Genomic DNA, 16,545 nt, shown 5'->3' with positions numbered 1-16,545 from the left:
TTTGTGTTTGTTCACGTTTCTGTAAAATAAATTTAATTTCCTGTTTTCATTTACAGAAGGAACTTGGAAATTTACGGTAAAATATTAAATACCAAAATATTCTTTTGTGACGGTGTTGCGTAGAAAATAAATTTCTTCCGTTGATGATCTTTCGTCATTTGCTAAGTCTTAAAGATTAATGTCTTGTTTTTAATTTGAATCTATATTAATTTATTTTCATTAGAAAAAAAATGTTTTCAACAAACGTGTTTTCATTTATTTTTTATCTGAAAATCAGTCGGAATCGTACGTTATTTGGAGATTATCTCCGATGGGATGTAAAAGTCCACTTTCATATTTTTCATAAACGGATGCTTTTTTATAGGTAATTGCTATTCTGCGTTATAATTTCGCGGGGTTACCTTTATCTTTCAGCCTATTATTTGTTTCAACGTCGGATACTATATTCCTATTTAAGCTGTAACATTAATAACGTTATCGGCAAAAGGCGGGTTCGAAACTCAAATTTTATTCAAATATTTAGAGAATATACTGTACTAATTTTTTACGCCTGATCTGACGAAGCCTTGTACAGCACACTAGGCCGGTACCCTGTGCGTTCCTTAAATTTCAAGTAATGTTATATATGTATTAATGTATAACATAGTTTACAACTTAGGGAATTATCTCGACCGCGAGCTGTAGCGATAAATGTTGTGCCCCAGACGATTATGACCCTATAAAGACGCTATTGGAGTGGCTCGATGATGGAAATACATTATTCTGTCTTTCCTTGATAAATTAACCGTCTCTGTAATGGACACTGATTTTACGTTTTTGTATCTTCTGCGTTCTGTTTTCACAGTTTCCAAAATTTCTTCTCTGGTATATCTTTTTGCCGAAATATAAGACGCTTTATCATTAAGCAGATGGAACTCAGAACCCCGTTTTATTAGTTGATTTTCGCTTAAATTGATTTCCATTTCCGTGAAAGGTTAGTAACCACTAGTTCAAGGTTTTTCATCAGGCTCTAGCAGCTAGCTTACATTTTTTGAATGAATTTTTCACGAATACGAGTAATAGATTTTATTTACCCACTTGTTCGTTCCATTAGTACAGGCTGACGCATTACTTCTGGAATTTTTGTTACCTTACTCTTATATTTATAAATATAAGACGAGTTTTGTCTGAAATCGAACCGAGAACTGCCGTGATTAGTGATTTAAAAATTATTAATTTAAAACATGAAGTAACTAACATCTCTCCGTTACAGTAGTATTCAATTTATTTGTTTTTTTTTTGCTAAGAAATTAATAAACTTAAAATACCGAACGATTTTAATATTTATATTATCGACTATTTTCGATAGCTTCGTATTTGGAAGTACTTATTTCTGATTGGAAACAATGTCTTGTTACAAAGATAAATTGTTATGGAATTTAATTTGTAAATATAAACGTGAAACCTTTTCCATTAATGCAAGGATTGTTAAAACAGATGTTATTACAAAAATTATTACCTTATATGGTACAGAATTTTCAATGATTGTGAGTATATTTTTCAAGCATTTAAATTTTTGTAGTGAAAAGAACTGTTGCTAATAGATATAAATTTAAAAGTATTGATGTTATTTATCTTTACTCCCGGAAATTTTTAATCGGTATTTAAAAAGAAAAAATCAAATAAATAAAAACAAACTAATCAAATCGTTTACGTAATATGGATTAGTTTTCCTTAATACTACTTTAACATAATAATAATAATAATAATAATAGTATTTTAATAAATTTATGTTATGTAAATTAAATTTATGTTATGTAAATTAAATTTATGTTATGTAAATTAATAAATTTATGTTATATAAATTATAGTATTATTTTTTTAAATGATACTGTTTTTTAAAATTATTAAAAAAACATACGTTTTATTTCGAACATAAAAATTAAGTAAAAGTTATTTTATTTGGCATTGTGTACTTCATTTCAATGAGGCATATAGCAGTTCTTTAAGATGGAATTAAAAAATATAATAATAATAATCACGTTTTTATTTGTGTCTTGTAACTTAAATATGTACCATCTATAAATTCAGACTTTCAAGTAAAAATAAATTGTTACATTTTTTCTAAAACAATTACACCTTATAAGAAGAGGTTCTTGCTTGATCGATTTGGTAAGTACATATAACTATTAGGGAATTTATATCGCGCTGCTTTTTTAGCCATTAAATTTTTTTTATTTTTCATATTTATAAAAGGTGTTCAGGTCTTATTTGTGTTAAGTGTTTCTTATGAAAGGTCAGCTACTTCTACAGTTCACTGTTTTTATTTTAATAGTGTTTATGTTTTATTTATTTACTTTCTCTTCAGAAATTAACTCTTTTTGTGAATAAAATAGGAAAAACCTTTTCTTTTTACATAAATGTTTAATTTCGTGAAATTTATTTATTTTCGTTTTTAAAAATGTAGGTTAATTGTACATTAAGTGTGTTACTATGGAGCTTATTAATTTATATATATTTTGTTTTGTTTAAATAATTAAAGCGATGTTCTGGTAGTAAACTCCGAACTATTTTTAAAAAAATATATTTGTTAAATATGTGTTGTTCACGTGAGCTGTATTATGAATTCTGATTAATATTGTAAAATTTATATAGCGGTTCTATTAGAACTAATACTCGAATTCTAGTAAAAAAACAAAAGCCAAAACTTGTAAAGCTTTAAATAGAGAAAGTCTTAACGATGAAATTGTATAATTTTCATTTACTTTTTTCTAATTGAAGGCAGGTCATTCTTTATAAAGAAGTATATACTGTAGATACATTTTAGCTATTATTAGCGCGGATGCCCTTTTCTATGTCTGCATAACTCTTGTATTGAATTGTCTTCTTTGTACATTTAGCTAGTCATTCTTTTGTTGTGATCACTAAAATAGTGTTGACAAAACAATTTTTTTTTTTCTTTTCATGTTCATTTTTATCCTTAACTTGTGCACGTCGTTGTTATACGGTGCTAAAGTAAAGTAAACTCGTCCTGCCGATCACCAGCTGCCGGTTTTAATGAAGGAATGGACGCCATAAGTTGTGGATGCCAGCACGTACCCGGACTACTCCCTCCACCTACCGACTACGGAATGCTAATCTTTGCTAAGCAAATTCCTTTTTAATCCTGGCTACTCGCTACTGCCAGGAGGCCTCCTTTTCACCGGTACTTTTTTTATTTCTTTTTAGCTTCAGGCACTTTAGCCGTTTTAAACGAATATAATGTGTAGGCAGTCACTGCAGCAGTTCGGTTATGGCACGTTTGTGTATTACCGAGAAAGCGTGTATATGAACGTTTCTGTTTCGATCGAATCATATTTACACAATGATACATTTTCAGGATTATCTGAAAGTATTCATTAACTTGTTCTTGTAATTACATTTAATTCTCACGTAGTACTTTCAGTTACAGGTTTTGTCTAAGAATCATCGATAGAATTTAAGTAATCGCAATTTTATGGCTCTTTTTAATAAAGTAATAACAAAAGTAAACACGTTATTGTTTCTGCAGTTAATTATTGCAGATTTTATTTTCTATTCTTCCCCGCATTTTTATTTTATTTTTTCCCTTACGATGCTATATTTGTATATCTTATATTTTATTTTTCGTATTAAAACTGTTGATTGTTATTTTTTGAAGAATGTTACACGGTACGATTTCTCTACCGTGATCAATTTCCAACCAGTCCATCTGCTTCTGGTAGTCTTTTAGAATGAATACGACGCAGTTTGTTTGTATTTAAGATTTGTATAATAATAATTTTATCAAAAAATAAATAATTTTACACGAATCTGATTTTAATGTACTTTTATACGAGTACGTACAACGTTATGTATTTTATTTTGATAACTACTTATTTTACCTTAATATGTTTACAAATATTAATTTCCAACTCTTGGTTCAATAACTATAAAAGTAACTGTAAAAATCACTGCGGCTGGCTGCCGAAAACATTTTGGAAAGTATCGATTGACCCAATTTCAGAGCATGAATGTATCGGACCCAATCCGATCCGTATAGCTAATCGGATACGTATCGGAGCATGAACATATCTAGGATATGTATCGGACCCAGTCTCTACATCATGAACGTATTCTTTATTGTATCAATATGCTTGCCGAGAAAACATATTAAATGCTAACACTGTTTCTCATGGAAGAAACCGTTTCATCTCATCAGATTGTGATAATAAAATATTAACTGCAGTCTAGTACTTCTTTTCATGTTTTTATCGATTTACCGTAATAAGTTTGAAATTATGGTATAGAATTTTTAGCGCATGAAGAATACCAACCATGATCTTGATAACAACCGGCACCTTTCAGATGAATAAATTAACATTACTTTCTGTTACGGAGTGGTATGTATTATAATGTGGTATTTTATTACATGGGTTGTCATATCAACGTTTATCCGAATAAGAAATACAATGTAAAAATTCCTTTCTGTTGTTTTTCTAGAAGTTATGATTTAAAAGAAAAGATTTTCTACGCTTAAATTCTGTTTTAAAGCTCCAATGAGTACAGTTAACTAACTTTCACCATATTCTCCAAGAACATTTAGGACTTTTTTTAAGCATTGTAAAAAATCAATTATATACTAAATAACTCGTTACTTTAAACGACATGAAATGAATTTAAATTTAATAAATTGAATTTTCGTTGAACTGCGTTTACTACGATGAAAAATCATCTCGATAGAAACTGTGGATGGAAATACAAAATTAAAAACAATGTCTTTAAAACTTACCTTCCTGAAATAATGAACATCGTGTGTAGTTCATTTTACTATTTTTTTTTCTTTTTCTGTTATGAAAGTTGAAAATCGTATAAACAAAAAACACAATAAATTTTATTTTTGCGTGTTAATGAAATATAAATTATATATTTTTGTTGTTTAAATGAGTTAAATGTAGAAAGAATATAATGTAATATAATGAATATTATATAGAACATAATGTAATATTATATAGAATATAATAGAATATTATATAATATAATACTATATAATAATATAGAATATAATGTAATATTATATATGATTTTTCTTAACGATATTTTCCTAATATTATATACACACACAATATACAAGCTAGTTAATTCAATAACGCGAGTGTTAAGATTTAGTAATATAATTTTTTAGGATTTTTAGTAATATAATAATTTTTTTACTAGTGTTGCTATCTACATAAGTTTGAAGAGACCATATAATACTCTCTATGAAGTGTGTAGTGTTTGTCTATGAAGTTTGTTTTTTAGCCAATTTTTTTTTATTTTATGTTTTGTAGTCAAGTAACTGGAGGCAGTTGTGGCCAGTCGCGTCGCACAGCAGCGGCTGTGTTGGTTGAGCCGCCGCGCCCCTTAAAAAAAAACTGAAAATGATTTTCTAGATATTTATCTGAAGAGAATTTGCAAGCCAAAATCTAATGAATATCTTGTTCAATATAGTCGGAAATAGGGAAAATTTTCAATCGTTGTTCGAAATTTTTTTTACCTTTCTTCACCTTTGAAAGAGGTGAAGAAAGATGTGAATTTCAAAGTAGAATTTTGAAAAATGTAGAGATTGGTTGTTGCGTTTTCACATGAAGATTAGACAACCATAGATCAAGTTTATGTCCATCATTTGTTACCGTGAAATTAAAAAAGAATTTTATTCCATTTTAACCCGTGTAATGGGAAGTTACATTTTGAGAAGAATGTGTGTACAAATTTTCATAAATTAATCTTCAGTCAATTTTTTGGGCATTGATTATGAATCACTCACGATTTGTTTTTATTATTATAAATATTTATATTTTATTATATATATATATATATATATATATATATATATATATATATAAATAAATAGATATACAGTATACTGCGTTGTGTGAAGTCTTTAATAATGTTATTACGTTTTCTACCTAAATAATTGCCTGTATCACAATTTATGTTCGAAGTAAATTGGCGTGGCACCTCTCTACTAAGTTCTTGTGGTTTTCTGTTAAAATAATAATCTTTAATGTTTAAAATTTTGACCCGATTAAAATTTGTTACGAGGTGATTTTAATATACCCTAATTAGGTGAGGATAGTTTATTAATGGACATCGATTTCCTAATCATCAGGTGACGTGTTCGATTACAGAACAGATTTTGAACTTTGGATTTCTTTTTTAACGAAAACTTCCTTCCTACCTACCTGGTTGATAATATGTATTTGATTATTTTAATCTTTATGCATACTGTATTATGCAGGATGAAATTTTCATAAACATTATTTCCCTCAGGGAATCGAGGGACCTTTTTGGTTAAGGAGTTTCTGCCTCTTACTATCAGATAACTCTAATTTCAGTGTTCTGTATCATGTCGGTGTCTGTCGGAATGCCTAACCCAGGATTGATTACTGAAATGAGGCAAAAACAATGCCTGCAACTTACTTAATTAATTTATATATGTATTATTTCTCCGATGCATCATATTTACTTTTCATCGTTATTTATTTTAACATTCTCTAATTAACATCTACATTATTGAAATCGCCACTTTTTATTAACCCTGTGTTTTTTCGCTTTAGAGAAATATTTATTTCCCCTTTTTTGTAGTGAGTATACAGTTAAATAATTAAGTAAATAATTTTTACCAGAATAGATTTCTCACGTAAACAAATATTAATGTATGCCAGTGTAAAAATTTCATAATTTTATGTTTTGTAAAATTATTTTCTGGTGGTACAGTTCAGGACTACGAAAGCGATTCCGTAAAGGAATTCTTTGACTCACTGAACTTTATAGTGGTGATTTCAGGAAATATTTTATAAAATTATTTTATAAATAATCATACATAGTCATTACTGTTAATTATACAGTCATTAGATAAAAAATTATTCTTTACTGTATTTTTTTATATCGTTAAACGTTGGAAAAAATAAAAATGCCAAGAAAATATTTATTTGTTGTCGTACGTATTGGAAGTATTTCATTTTTTCTATCTTCCATTTATGTTATCGATAATTAGCATTTAAAAATATAGCAGTTAGAAATGAAGTTATTCTTGTATACTTGTTTATATACATTTAAATCACGATAACGTTCGTTAACAACTCTGTCAGTATAGAATGGCGTTGTATAGAGTTTATCGCGCTGCGTCGAGCGGTCAGTAGTGATGCGCGTTCTGTCCGAAGTGCCGCTAATTGAGGCAGGCCGTTACGGCGGCCCGGCTGGCGCTGGAATCCGACCAGACCGGCCCTGTATAATTTTAGATGCGAGTAAAAAAAAATGTTGCATTTCCGTAATGTGAATTCTAACGGAGATTCCCTTTGCGTGGTTGTATTATGATCGGAAACGTACGTATATCTCTTGTATACATTTTAATTTTACTTGATAACCGGTAGTTAGATAACCTATCAGATTCACTATAATGTAAATAGTAATAAATGCATTTTCCCGTTTATAAATACTCGTTTTTTTATTCTACAAAAATGTAGACACTACTGTAAAATTGTGTACAAACATTATATTGTTTTAATATTATAAAGTAAAAATTACTTTTTATTAAACAAAAAGCATAAACATAATAAAATACACAGAAATAAAAAAACAAATTTCTTTTTTTTCATTGCTGATTTCTGTCAAGTTTATTAATGAAATAAAAATTATGATTATTATTCATATATAGTGTGTTCATAAAACCTATTTTTAATGATGTGAAAAATTATTCAAAGTACTTTACAAATTCGGTTTTTGGTTGTAAATGACTATTGTGCTAGTAGTTAATAAACAGATTAATAAAAAATCATGAACATATTTGTTTAATTACTTTTGCTTCGAGGAACCTGTGGAAATTTATTTTTGAAAAATGGAACGTGGTTTTTATTTAAAGTTTACTTGTCCTTTATAATTATTAAGCACCATAGTAATATGAGTTGTGTCTTACGTTACTCTAAATATAATTCGAATTCTAGATTAAAAATTGATTAAATATCAAACATCTAAAAGTAAAACATAAAAATTGTGGATTCGGTATCGAAAAATTAATTTGGGGGACCGACTTTTATTTTAATGAAATTTTTATTTCATTACATAAAAAATTCGAATTAGCAAAATAAATTCGTAAAATCTTTTGGTATTTAAAATGTGTTTTGTTCTAAATACGTTTGGCATCCGGGAAAATTTGTATGTATTAGATAACAAGACACGGAAGGAAATATTAACCCCGTACATTTCCTTCCGTTACTACGAAAGCTTGAATATTTAAAAAATATCAAAATTGTTATCGAAGATAACAATATAATCGTGAGAATGAATGTTTTCATTCATACAAACTACGAATAAACGAATGGTTTGCACGTTATTTTACTATTCGTTTAAGACGAATAGAGAAATAATGTGCAAACCGTTCAAATTACTGGCCACAATATATTTTTTTGTTACATATCTGTAATACTCATTTTGATGTTATCTGGGCTGTTCGATTACGGCAATCGTTTGCTTTTACATTTTATTATCGTAGTCGATCAGTTTTTAAAAATCTTTACGCAAGGTTGCTATTGTTTAATAATTGTTTAGTAATTTGCACTTTTATGTGAAATCGATTGTAAAATGTTTCGTACGATATAATCTAAATTTTTCAATTATGTTTTGAATTAGAGGCAAGTCGTATGAGAAAAATATAGACTGCGCAAGCGCGTGAATGTGTTGTGTGATGGAAGGTCATATATTATTTCGTTTCCCAGACCTTAGCCTGGTCGTCATGCAGAATGAAACGCACTGTAATTACTAAGAGGGGTTGTTGATCCGCTCAAGAAGTGCAATGTAACTCTGACTCGAGCTCATTAACTGCATAATTATTGCCTAGTTACTTGGGCACACTCTTTTGCACGCGTATCTATGCGGCCACTGATTGATTAGGCGTAGTCGGCATCTGTGACCGCATAACCGGTCAGGTACAATCGGCAAATTAATCAACGGTGTTGCTAATTTGTTGTAATAACATAAATTATTCGCTTAAAAGTAATGTAATAAATCTGTGAAATACCTACAGCCCTACGTTACTGACTAATAGTTATTTTGTCCGTTATTTCCTATAACTTCTTTCGAAATCGGTGCATGTTACCCGTTTTACTTGAATGTATGTTTCCACTTGTGAGAATGTTTAAGCGGTTTAGTGTAGTGGGAACTAACGGAGGTGTTATAAGTATTGAAGAGTTGTACTAATCGTAATAGTGTTTGAACGTTTTGGTACAAAAATATATCTCGTGAAAAATTTATTTTAATATAAATAACTCTCATATCTCAAACGTAAAATTTGCTTGATTGTGCTCTCAGGATAGATGTAAAAAAGAATTTAACTTAAAATTTAGTAAATTGTGTTCATTGCTGTGAACGGAAAATGCCGCCGCCCTGTTCTTTTTAGAAAAAACGCTTGTGTACAAGGTACTTAATCGATGCAGATATATGATGTTTAGCTACGGGCCGCTAAATAAAACTAGCCTAACAAGATTTCTTAACGAAGTTTTTCGTACGTTCTCCGATACAATTCCATCCATATTTAAAGATATTATTCTAATATCCTTATATCTAATAATAATAGATATAGAATTTGTTCAACATACGAAATATCTCAATATCTTTACTACGACTAAAATTAATGTTGTGTTATTAAATCTTCAATTTCAAATACAGTATAGTAATTTAATTTTCTTTATAGTAGTAGATACTCTTCCAATTAGTTTACTTGTAATCTATTTAAGGTGGATTGCAAATACAAAGATATTTCCAAAAATATATGAAGGATATAAAATATTTGTGTGTATCAACGCTTAGCTTGCAATTTCATTATAATTTTCGTTTTGAAGATGTACAAATAAATACAATAGCAGGAAACATTAGTCTATATCCCGTAGTTAGTATCAAATCGTGTTGTTCTTTAAATGTTGAAAACTGTTAGAGAAGTAGACAACCGGTTTAATAAAAATGTTTAAATTAGATTCACAAATTGTTAAAAAGCTAATATTATTTCCTTTATTTGAAGTCATCAGTCAGTCGACCGGTTTGTTTGATGTTATTCTTCAGTCCTTTCTGTACCATGCTTATTTTTTTCCAATCTTTTTCTTCTACGGTTTTTTATTTTCTACATATCCCTCCTACAAAATTCACTTAAACGATATCTTTAAATTTGTAGACCCAATTATTCTTATTTATTTTTATTTTCAAACGTTTTATAAATGTTATATCATTACGTTTTCCTCCCTTGTAAGTCGAACAATTGCAATGGATTCACATCTGGGATCCATCCAGTTTAAAACAAAGCTATTATTCTTTGTTTTAAACCGTAGTATACACGTTGTTTGATTCTGACTTTCTTCCGAATCGTCAAATCTACATCAGAAACGTAATTTTCTTAGATTCTATGGTTTCTAACGTATTAGCTGTGTAAATTCTAAGTTACTTGGTTCATACGGTTTAGTAAGATAATACCCAGACAACATCGCAAGTTGATGTTCGTTTTTATAGCTCTGTCTGGTCGAGTGCCTTGTGACAGCCAGTCGGCATTTGCATAACGCTTTAAGCAGTAGTATTTTTCATTAACGAGAGGTTGTTGAAGCGAGTTAGATGTAGCAGGGTATACAGTGGGGGTAGGCAAATCTAGCTCGCTATCTCCCGACTGCCACGCCCGTTCATTATATTATGCTTTTTAGAAGGTCTTATTTTATAATTTTACTAGAAATGAGCTTTCATGTTCGGACGCTTGTAATATTCATATTAAAAAAATAATTTGTTAATGTTGATTACGAAATCAATTTTTTCTCTTAAGTTTTTGTCCAGTGAATCCTTAACTTGTGCAATATGAAGTTTATTTTAAAAGATTTGTATAAACACCAACTTAAATGGTTTTTATCATTTATTTTTTACGAAAGGGAGGAGCGCGGATTAAAATGTACGAATAAAATTTTTTTAAACAAATTATCCTGACTCGAGTTTTTATATTCAAAACCAGATTCATTCTATCGGAATGACTCGCCTGATATTCATTTTATTATCGACTGTAATTTGTATAGCTGATGCCCATACCCCTAAAAAGTATCCGAAAATGTATTGTTTTTACAAAATTAATCAAAAAATTTGTTTGAAGATGAGATTTGTTCTGCAATTTATGAATTAGTAGTCGATAGCATCCCATCGTGACCTATTTATTGTAACAGAAATTTAAATGAAATGAAACAATTGGAAGCGTACAAGTGATTTCATCGATCCAAACTTGGTTGGCTTTCTCTAAAACGAAAAGAATGTATAAATTAAAAAAAAAAAGGTTATCCTAGATTCTACGAAAATTGATTATTTGTTTTAATTGCAGAACTGTGTTATTTAAAAATATAATTCCAAACGTTGAATTTTAATTTCCAGTTTAATTTTAATGAAACGTATTAAGTTTTACTTAGTACTATTTTAAGTTCATAGCATAAATTAGAATTGTTTTGCTCTGGCTTTTAGTATCTGGTTAAATGTATTAAATTGAGTAACTGGTTAAATGTATTAAATTTGGTACTTTTTAATCCTCTTAATTTTTCCATGTGTGCAGGTTGTACGTAATTACATAGAAATATTTTCTTTCATTTTAAGGCTACTTTTATTTGCTCGCTGTCCCTAACATTTACTGACATGTGTTTGCAATTGTTAGGCAGGTGTTTCCGCAATGCCGATAAGGGTGGGAGAAATTCCATTGCCCTTCGGTAGTTTATGTTATTGTGTACTATATTCTTAAAAATAAAAAAATCAGATTTTTTACTTAAAAATATCGCCGTATTTCATTAATGCTTATTATTTATTTATTATTTTTTTTACCGTATTCATTATAAACTTTATCGAGTATTATATAATACAACATTTATTCACTAACCTTTTAGAACTTAGGACAAAATGTTTCTTGCTGAACCCACATAGAAGTAGGTTTTACTGTTCATTTTATCGAGTGCTTTATATAGAGTGCTTCATACTCGTCAAAAGAAACAAATTCTTCCGTTGAAAACTAGTTAAAACTCGTTTTATAAATTATTACGTTTTATCAACAAACTATAAACTGTCGTGATGTCACGACTTAAAGACTTAATAGCAGTATTTGGTAAACGTCCAGATTTATTCTACAGTTTTGTTTTATAATGACGACTGGATTGGGAGTTTTTGTCTCGTAAGTGGTTGTAGAGTACAGCGTTTACTTAATTGCGGTATTAGTTGTTTGAAATCGTTAACATGTGTATTTTAGAGGTTATCGAAACTAAACGAGAGTATAAAAAAATGTTTAAAGGCCTAGAATTATTTCACTGTAATAAAAAACGACTGATTGTAGTTGAAAGATGACGATCTATCTGTAGCTTAAGCATATTATTTTATTTTAAATAAATTCTTACTGTAAAAAAAAATCGTTTTAATAGTACACCGAAAGAATACTCATGGACAGGAATTAAAGGGTGAATAACGAATCCTTTAGAACACTTGAGAAATAATGATTTTATAAGATAGGTTTGAGTTTGGAAAATAAATGTTCGAATTTAATATACGTTCTAGTAGTTTATAATATAGCAGAAAATTCATTTTTCCAATTTAGTTTCTTTGAATATTTTTAAGAAGAGGTGTAAGATTTTAAATAAAGTTTGTTTTTCTCAAAATTGCGTTTTTTGCTTATTTGAATCGTATTTTACCTTTAAAAACCTCAGAAATGCCAACTGAGTAAAACTAATTGTTATAAATCCGCTCTTATAAATAGGTTTCTTATTTCCTTTATTTCTGAAGGGAAAAATAAATAAAAGTTGTAGATATTGAATGACTGTATGTTTGGTCCGACACGGGTAGTACTAATGTTAATATCATATTAGATTTATTTAACAAGGCTTCTAAGAGTAGCTTGCTCGGTCGAATCCGCATGTTATTTAATTTCGTTCAATAAAAGTAGTAAGTAATCCCTTTATATTCAATTGTTTATAGTTTACGAGAGAAGTGATATTAAACTCCTTGTAGTACGGGGTTTTATACTTGAAAGTGGTTTAAGCGTAGGGGAAGTGAAGTGTGGTCGTGTTTGATGCTATTGGAACTCCCAAGTTGTATTATGAGAACGGGCGTGGAACCAATGCTTGTACGTGCCTGTGCTGCCCCGACAATGAAACGCCTTCTTTCCTTCCTTCCATCCATGTTTTTGTTGAAAACCTTTCAACATTAGCTCTACGGTAGTACTTTTTATTGTGTAATATTGCATGAATTTCTTAAAAATATATATAAAACAAAATAACTAACGTAGCTTCTCCAGAACGTTTATAATTTTCATAGAGTAAAATCTGTTTTTCTAATTAACGAAATTAAAACTTTACTTTTTTAGTTGTCTTAATGGTGGAGTATTTGGAAAAAAAAACTTACATTCGGTATGTAGGTTATACTAGTACAAACTATATATACCCTATACTTTTATTCTTTGTATTTTGTGAAGAAATCTGCGAGTGAAGTCAGAATTGTTGTAGCCGATATTAATCGTAAACTAACTTAAATTTTTCATCAAAAAAATTTAGAATTTTTGCATCTGAATGAAAACAGCTATCGGAGCTTCATTAATACAAATAGTAAAACAAATCAAAGTTTTTAAAATTGCTGTACGTTTGGAGCCACACACTTACAATTGAAAACATGAGTTTGATGTCATAAATAAACGTATTTTTCACACGTAAATATTTTCAAAATTTATTGTATTTTTCCGTTTTCTTTATCGGTTTAGTCAAATAAAATTTAAAAAAATTTATTAATAGTTATATTAATTTATTTTTAATTTATATGATTATTTAAATGATTATTTTTGTTAATATTTTATGACTATTTTTTTACCGATATTTAAAAAATATTTCTGAAGTTTACGTTTTCCATCCGCCGTTTAGTTTTTTCTTCAAAACGTGATATGTCCATTCTCACTCGCAGGATGGAAACGGATTTTTTGAAACGAACCGGTTTACAACCCTTTTGTAGTTAGTGCATTAAGAGTTGAACACAATAAATTGGCAAATATTTGTTGCTATTTTTCTTTATCCTACAATGTACGGTGTACTGATTATATAAGCATATAATTGTGCGAGTATATTAAATCATTATGCCGTTTACTGTATCTGGCAGAACTATAGTAATTAGCAGTTCCTTAATATTTTTGTAAACTATAAACTATCTTTATTATTATTATCATCTGATATTAAGAAAAATGCTTGCGAATTATATTTATTTTGTATATTTACTGACGTAATGTTGATTTTTATTAGGAATTTTTCGCAATTTTTTTATCACAGCTCATTTTCATAAATTGAATGTATTTATTTGTTGCTTTGCAATTTTCATACTTTTTACCGACAGTTTTGTTAATTAAATGACATTTCGTTGTTAGTAGTGTATCAGTTCTGATGTCTGATATTAATATTTATTAAGAAGAAATTCTTGGGTATTTATTATTTGGCCGCCATGATGGTTTGCCATTTTAACTTATTGAATTGCTTTTATTGTCCTTTACGTCTTCATTTGAATTACAAAATTGTTTAAATAGACAAATTGTAGGCTTTTTTTAATAAATATATTAAATTTATTTTTAACCTTTAAATACAGAATTTAATTGGCCTGAACTCATTCAGCTAAATTTCGAGAATATTAAATGGAATCGCCTGGATAAGTTTTGATGACAAAACCCTGCATGAATTTAATTAAAAGCACGTTCCGCGATAGGATATGTTGCTCGTTTCGACCTCATACGAAAGTTAATCCACTTCTTTACTAATCTATAGTATTATTTATTTACTTATATTTTATCGATTTCGTTTAGGATAACTGACTAATCGTAATGTCGATTGAGGCTGATCAACGACTGTGATAGTTGATTTTATATCGGATTCCACATGATACAAATTAAAAAATATTTTTGTATATGTGGTGATTTTTTTATTTATTAATTTGAATTTTTGTTTCAAATGCATTCTGTATAAAAAAAAACACCAGATAATATTATCACTTTATAGATTTTTTTCGAGGTAACCGACTGTACATTTACAATTTATTACCGCTTAATATAAATACACTACAATTTTTAACAATTTTAATCTTTTTCAAGTGCATCTCGTCAATACATATAGACAATTCATTTGTTAGAACCGTATGTAATGACAATATGTCACCATATTTCCACCATGTTTTTTAAGGGAGGAGCTAAAATTCTTTGATTAACCTTCACTTAAAATTACATAACATGATCTTTGTAATCTACCTTTTTTTAGTCTTTTCGCAGTGAAATATAGCAGCAGTAAGTTTTTACTTATAAATATAATTCAAACCATTAAATTTAAACAAAAAAAAAATCTTTAATATATTCTTATCGCATAATCGCATAGAAAATAGTGTTGTTCATCTTTTTGTTCCTTAAATACCAAAGTAAATTTAATGGTTAAAACATTAATTATAAAAAATGTGAACGTTTCGAAGTATCATCGATTACTACTGAATCAGCCACCCGGTAGAGAAATTTCTTATTTACATTCCTAATAGTAAAAATAGGAATAAAAAAATTAATTTCCATTTACGCGTTTGAAGTAACAATTTACTTTCGCAGTATTATAATTATTACACTCACTAAACTGAAAAAAAAAGTATTTTATATTGTGTGTACATGCGCGTGTTGGTGTATGTATATATATATTGCACACAATATGCACAGCAATATATATATATATATATATATATATATATATATATAATGCTGCTAATGTACAGAAAAAATACGGAGTTTATTTTTTATATAAAAATAATTCAAATCTTTGTATCTACTACAGATAGCAAGGTTGCAAATTGTTTCCACTGAAAAATTCGTAATAATTGAGTGAACATATTAAAACTAATGAAATTACGAATAATATAGAAGAATTATTTTTAACCAATCATGAGGAAAATTCTTTATATTTTTTCGTTTTTTTACTAGTTTTTTCCATAGTATGGTAATCATTTCTTGATACCATTTTTACCGTTTCAGAAATACTTATTAATCGTCAAATTCTAGAAATCTTTGCCTGAGTCTAAGAACGACCTAATATTTAGTGAAAAAAAGGTTTTTTGTAGCCAATGTTATTAAATTTTTCTAAATTGTTCAGTATATTTAACGATGAAGAGTTGAGTTTTGTTTTATTTCGAATTAGACAATCCTTGTTCAAAATGAATTCATTCTTACCTGAGTGTAGTACATCCTCAGTAAGAATAGGTTTCATTTACAGGCATGCTTACGTTATTAAATATATAAAATTTTTAAAAGTTCAACTTCGGTGCGATGCGTACGAAAAAGATTAAATATTAGTGCTAGCGTGATATAAGAAAAGTAGTTGACATGTACGAGAAAATATTTGAGAATATTAAATTATTGTGTTCCGGGTATAATGATAGTTACGTAATTTATTCATCTTTGTTTTTTCCTTTATTTACACTCATTATTGGCTTAATTGTAATTGTGATTTAGTCGGATTGGGCGGTTACGTTGTCACGCTAGCTTTT

At 28.7% G+C, this 16,545-nt stretch overlaps 1 protein-coding gene across 5 annotated transcripts in view; it reads left to right on the top strand.

Moving 5' to 3' along the window:
• LOC142325326 (rho GTPase-activating protein 20-like) overlaps positions 1 to 16,545 on the top strand; it is a 551,352-nt gene that overhangs the window by 490,148 nt on the left and 44,659 nt on the right. The gene's annotated exons all lie outside the window — the stretch shown is intronic.

Source organism: Lycorma delicatula, chromosome 1, assembly GCF_047948215.1.
Source record: "Lycorma delicatula isolate Av1 chromosome 1, ASM4794821v1, whole genome shotgun sequence".
In the NCBI taxonomy this organism is placed as follows: Eukaryota; Metazoa; Arthropoda; class Insecta; order Hemiptera; family Fulgoridae; genus Lycorma; species Lycorma delicatula.
This window is presented reverse-complemented; position numbering and strand designations above follow the sequence as displayed.